The following is a 6,162-nucleotide window of genomic DNA, read 5'->3' on the forward strand; positions in this document are numbered from 1 at the left end:
AGTTATTTAGTCTCACACTGGAAGAGCACAGGTTGGAGTTGAGGAACATGGGTAGACTTTGTGGAAGCATCTGTGAAGTCACTGGATGGTTGGTTAAAAGGTAACCAGATTGATATCTATGAGGGTTTATACAATTTTACTTTGAAAGAGCACATTTTGGCTATTTTTTCCTCAGAGAAGTTACAACAGCATCTGGTAGATTTAAAGCTTTCTGACGCTAAAGAGCTGGGCAAAACGGTTGATGAGTGGGTTAGAACTAGCTTCCCTAAAAAGGGGGGAGATCCCTTGAAGAGGGGGTTAAGTCAACAGAAGGGAAAGGTGGTAAACACCACAAATGTATTTCCTTAGGTCCCTAGAACTCTAAGAATGAGGATAATGCATCCCAACACAGCTCTAGTAGTAAGCTGAGTAGTGGGGACCCTAAACTTTAGAATTTCATAGAGGATAGGTCCTGCTTTGATTGTCCATAGGTTGAGCACTACAGAGTGGATCAGATTGTCCCAAGCAAGAAGAAGGTAAACATTGGGGTTGTTAGTATAGCTTTGGAGGATTGTTAATCAGATAAGGACATCTAAGTAGCTTTTAATTGGGAGAAGGGCCCCAAAGGGTGGGTTGGTGAGTCCAGAGGGTAGGAAACACTTACACCACACCCAGTTGAATGTGATCCGGGTAATTTCCCTGAGAGACACTTGTGCCACTCATACCATTGTGCATGACAGGTTGGTATCCCCAGACCAGAATTTTCCGGGAGAGACCAGAAGACTGAGAGCTGTTCTAGGCGAAGTTACTATTAAGCCTGTGGCTTTAGATGGTTCCCTGAGCTGGCAGAGGGTGCTAGTCAGTCCAGACTTCCCCCTTGTTTGTCTTGTTTGTCTCCTTTTAAATTATCTCAGGTAGAGGTAGATGTAGGGCTGAGGCTAAAGGAGGTAGTTGCTCAGTGCAATACCTCTACCAAGGAGTTTGGACATGCTAAACCTACTGGTAGTAAATGTGGCTCCCAGACAAAAGGCAAGAAAAAGAAATCTAGGAAAGGTAAACCACTTGTAGAAAAAGTTCCATATACCAAGGGGATTCTATTTTAGCAAGGAAGAGCTGCACACTTTTCACTGGTGAGGCCTTACCTACCCCCACAAGAAGTCCTGACTAGTCAGGCAACTGATTATCAGGAGGTTGTATCACCTCAGCTGACAGAACAGATAGTGGAAGTAGGGTAGCAATGACCCTGAATGGACACAATGATTGCCAATGGGTAATGTGCCCAGGTGTCTGGCATGAGGGGCGCATAATCGCTGCGCCTATCTGTGGCACTGATCAGAGTTTCCTGTTTGAGCATTTGTCTACCGGATATATGCTACCTCATCTGTGACCTGTCAAAACAGTGTAAGTTTCTGTACAATTAGGGGTTGCCACTTTCCTCCTAACCACACATGTCTTTCAACATCACTATCCCAGATTTCCTAACAAAGGGTATCAATGGTGTAATTCAATTCTCCCCTATGGGGCTCATTTCCCTTCGTATTATCAAGGTGGATGACCCTACACTGGAACTTTATGCCTGGGATCCATTTGGTATTAAGGAAGACAGCCCCAGAAATGCTAAGAGCCACCCTTGGACCACAGATGGAAGTGGAAGCAGACATGTTCATTTATTGGTTTTATGGTTTTGCTACCTTTAAGAATTTCTTTTCTGGAAAGTCTCAGGGCCAAACAGGATCCTCCGCTATGATGCCCCTCCTGCACATCCTATCTAGCCCAATTTGAATATAACTTGGCTTGGTGAAAAGGGACAGTGCTGTGGGATTGGTCTTGTATCAGGTCAGATTCCCTATTACTCTATGGGATTCTACTTTGTTGGGTTGTATCTTGGCCCAAAGCCTACAAAGGTATAGGTGGAGAAGGCATTTTCCTTTCCAGTGGCCACCTCTTAGGACAAGTGAAGGCTGTCTGTGCTTACTGCATGCTGTATCAGTGAACAGACAAAATATGACCTGGCTGATGTCATGGAACCCACTGTTGTTCACATTAGATTTTTACCATACAAAACAAGAGACAGGTGGCATCTGACAAAACAGGATACGGTTTGTTTAATTAAACATTTTGGCCGGGAGAATAGATAGAGCACCATGATCTGAGGACTGTTTGCCAATAGCGCATTGAAATGTTCATTGTTTTGTACATTTCTTGTGGAGCAATAAACACACAAATTCTTTCCATAGTGAAATATGCAAACAGTTGAAAGGGAGTAACAGGTAACATTTCCCGATAGGGAATGCAGGTGTGCCTTGTCCTGGCGTGGACACCATATGAGCCAGTGAGTACATGTCCAGATGTCTGGCTCTGTGTGCTGTGTCTTGATTGGCTGAGTGTACCTAACTATGTGTGTCATCTGACTTTATAGTGTTTTGGGAATGCATGTGTCCCTCTGGTGTCCCTTGTGCTTTATTGGGGCCATTCCCAGGGAGCCATTGTAGTGTTGCTGCCAGCTGTGGGATCTAAGCTTGGGTGCTTGGCTGTTGGCTAAGTGTTAACTCACCTGTGACCTGTCAGTCATTAACCTTCAGACCTGGGCTGCTGAGCCTGCCTGACCACATACCTACGTGCTGGGGTTGATGGAGAGTTCATGAGGGGTGACTCCAACAGGAGTGTTGTGACTTTGTTCGTGTATGAAAATGTATTGCTTGTGTGCAAAGGTGTTTTGTTGTCATGTGTATTGTTTGATCCAATGTCAACACCGATATTAACACAATGGCAGCCTTGGCTGACACCATGTGTTGTGTAAGAGAGTGATGTGTAGCATGTGTGGAATGCTGCTGTTTGGTTTGGTGTAATGGTAAGTGACATGGGAGAGGTCCCTACGTAAGCGCTATAGCAATTTCTGGGTGGACTCCATTTGACTAGGCAGTTCTTTGGCAATGAATGGATGCAGCAGCACTCATAGTAAACAAAGATTATAGAAATGTGCAACAATACATAACTTTTTGGACATTGCAGTTCTTGAGATGAATCCAGGGGAGATGTCTTTAGCCCTTTTGTGATGGGGCTTTATTAGTTTTGACAGTTAAAGGCAAAAAGTTCCCTGTGCAGTTCGTAGTTCTTGACACTGTTGGTATTATTGATATGGTTGCTGAAAAAAGTGATGCTCCGTTGTAAAGGTGGTGCACTTAGAGGCTTGATTGTAGACCTGTTGCATAAGAGTTAGGCTTGGTTTGTTATTTTAGAAATCATTGCATTCTTGCATGTATTATCACCAGTCATTTCTTATGGGTTTTCTGTGCTTTTCTTCGGGGATGTTTTTCTTTCATACTTCATTTGTGCAGTTCTAGTGAGGCACTGGAAGGAACCCCACTTGGGGTATCTATTTTGAAAAAATGGGTTATTGTTTGTAGATGCATTCATTTAATGGGTTGTTGGGCTTCCCCCCTCTGTGACTGACTGGGTATACGTTGGAAAAACATTTTTTACATGATGGTGTTGTGAGCACTTGGATGATTTTAGTTACTAACTAAACTAAACACTAAACACTCTGTGGGCCTCGCCAGCTCTCCAGTATCCTAGTATGTGCATGGTGGTGCCATTGGTGCAGGCGGTGTCTTTCAACATACACATGAGTGAGGTGATGTATAAACAGGAGTCATGTCGCAACTGAACATTGTTTGGCAATTGCAACGTGCCATGAAGTCACATGTATACCCCTCTAGTCCCGGCATGTGGCTTGCAATGTGACCCTCACTTGTGGTGCCAGGTGTCTTGACTACACCTTTTTCTAGAGACATCTTTTGGGCTATCTTTGGGCTTCTTTTTATTGGTCTTTGGGTGCTTCCCTCGATCTTCACAGGATCTGCTATCTTAATTGTCATGAACTGAAAGGGGTTGGAGTTGTTCCACTGCCCCCATATGCCTCGGATATTGCAGTGTCCAAGATGAGGACAATTTCTTCCTCCAGACGGTGTGTGTAAGGTCTTGTGTGTTGGCTGATGGCTAGGCTTGATACGGGATAAGCGTATTTCTGTGTTCTATTCTCGTTCAGGGCTGTGATGGATCTTTTCGGGCTCCCGTCCGCAACACCTCCCTCTCTCTCCGACCACATCTTTCCGAGGATATTTGGTCCTGCGGTTCCTGGCTGTGGCCAGGGACTTCTAACCTGCAAAATGCTTCTTTCATTGTTTTGGAGGGGCATGACCCAGCGAGCAGGCCTAGGTTACATCCAAAACTTTGTGGGAAAGGAGGAGCCTGCTCCACTCCTTATGGACATTCTATACACACTTGCCACACAAATCTGCTGTTTTGACACATGCCTATAGCAAGTCCAGCTATACATGTGAAGACTGATGTACGGGTATTTGGCCAAGGCAGCAAAGGGTTTGCAAGTACCAACAATGATTGACACGTGTCAGCAAGGTAACCTAGTATAGTCAATATTACACCATCATACAGCACATAGCAATAAACACCATTCACTGTCACTCACATGCCAGACCAAGAGCAAATTACTAACAGTGACAAAATCCCCTAATAAGTTTCAGTCTCCAACATGCCAATCAGGTGTGGGTTGTGCAAGTATGTCCGGCAGTGTCATAACATGTCACAGACACATTCATAAATCAATGGGAGTAGAAATAGACAGATCTGTTGCATGTGGCTAATGAAAAAAAGCAACACTGAGATGATTTCACACATCAACATCATACAGTCATAGCAAGAGAGACATAGGTTATGGAATGCAGGAATACATGCATACACATGTTTAATGAAATATGTGGATGTACAGCTGAGAGATACCCACAGATACTTGGAAATGCAACATGGGAGGTCACTTGGAGAGGACACAAGTGCTGTGGCAGGTGTATTGTGTGGTAGTCATTAAATCTCGCAAAGCCAGCAATGGGACGGTAACTATCATGGAGTGTTAGGACTTGCACTCACACATGCACGATTCTTGCTGCACCCTCACAAAATAAATCAGCATGTATGAAGAACATTGAAACATGTCATGAATGTGTTTACATCACATCACTTCCCTGTAAGTTGTGAGGAACACTACATTGCATGTTTGTTTATATTGATAAAAGCAAGTGTTGTTCCATTTGTGAACTGTGTGCCAAGTGGTTTATGGAAACATCAAATTTCTTCATCTGAATCATCAGAAGTGTTTGATGGCTCATCACTAGCATGTGTCTGATAAATCATCTGCAGAATTCCTACATACAAATCATCAAAAGTGATTGATGACTCATCGCTAGCATGTGTCTGATAACTCATCATCAGTCTATAAATAGAACTGCAAGGTGTTTCCTGTGCTTGGCCTTGAGTGTTCCTTCGCTCACAGGTGTTCCTGGGTCAGCTGGTGTTCCGTGATTCTTTCAGGAGCCGTCTTTTCAGTGTGAGGCTTCATCAGAGCTTCCCTCTCTGGAGCAGATTACTTTCGCAGCGGCTGAAGAATTTAATAGCAGTTTTCCATCTTCCTCAAATAATCTAAATTATCCAGGAGAAGTTGGTTCGTGAGTAATTCCCCTCTCGTCTCACTGTTTTCACCCTTCTTGAGGTTAGTGACCTTATGGCGCATTATGAAAGACATTCGTCGATGCTGAGAAACTCATGATACAAGACTATTTTCCAAAGACAGCTTGAGAAGTATTTTTAAAAGCAGAATTGAAGTTAAGTGTTGTGAACTCCTGAAAGCATCGCTCGATATCTATGCAAACTTAAACATTTATTCTGATTGTTTTGGAGCAGGTCTAAAAAAATATTTAAAAAAAAAGACAAATTCATAAGTTTGATTTTATAACGATTTTGTTGTGATTTACAAAAGCGTGCTTTATAGTTGAACAAAAGAGCGCTAATAATTATTGTGACTTTGCTGAAAGACTAGGTGATTGCCCAATCAAATGATAATAATTATTGTTATTTTGCAGAAAGACTTTGTGATATTTTTAGATCTTTTGTTTTTGGTCTTAGAATTCCTGCACCAACCCTGAGGCAACTTTCTTATAACAACAGTGACGCTCCTTTGTGAACAAGTGTTTTGTTTATCTTCCATTCCCAAATCCCTGTTCCCTATCCCTTTCCCCCGGCAGCTATTCACTTGTTCACTGTTGTAGGAAAGTACCATCTTGCCTGGCATGTTACCCCCATATTTCACTGTATATATGTTGTTTTAGTGTA

This window comes from Pleurodeles waltl, chromosome 8 (assembly GCF_031143425.1).
Source record: "Pleurodeles waltl isolate 20211129_DDA chromosome 8, aPleWal1.hap1.20221129, whole genome shotgun sequence".
In the NCBI taxonomy this organism is placed as follows: domain Eukaryota; kingdom Metazoa; phylum Chordata; class Amphibia; order Caudata; family Salamandridae; genus Pleurodeles; species Pleurodeles waltl.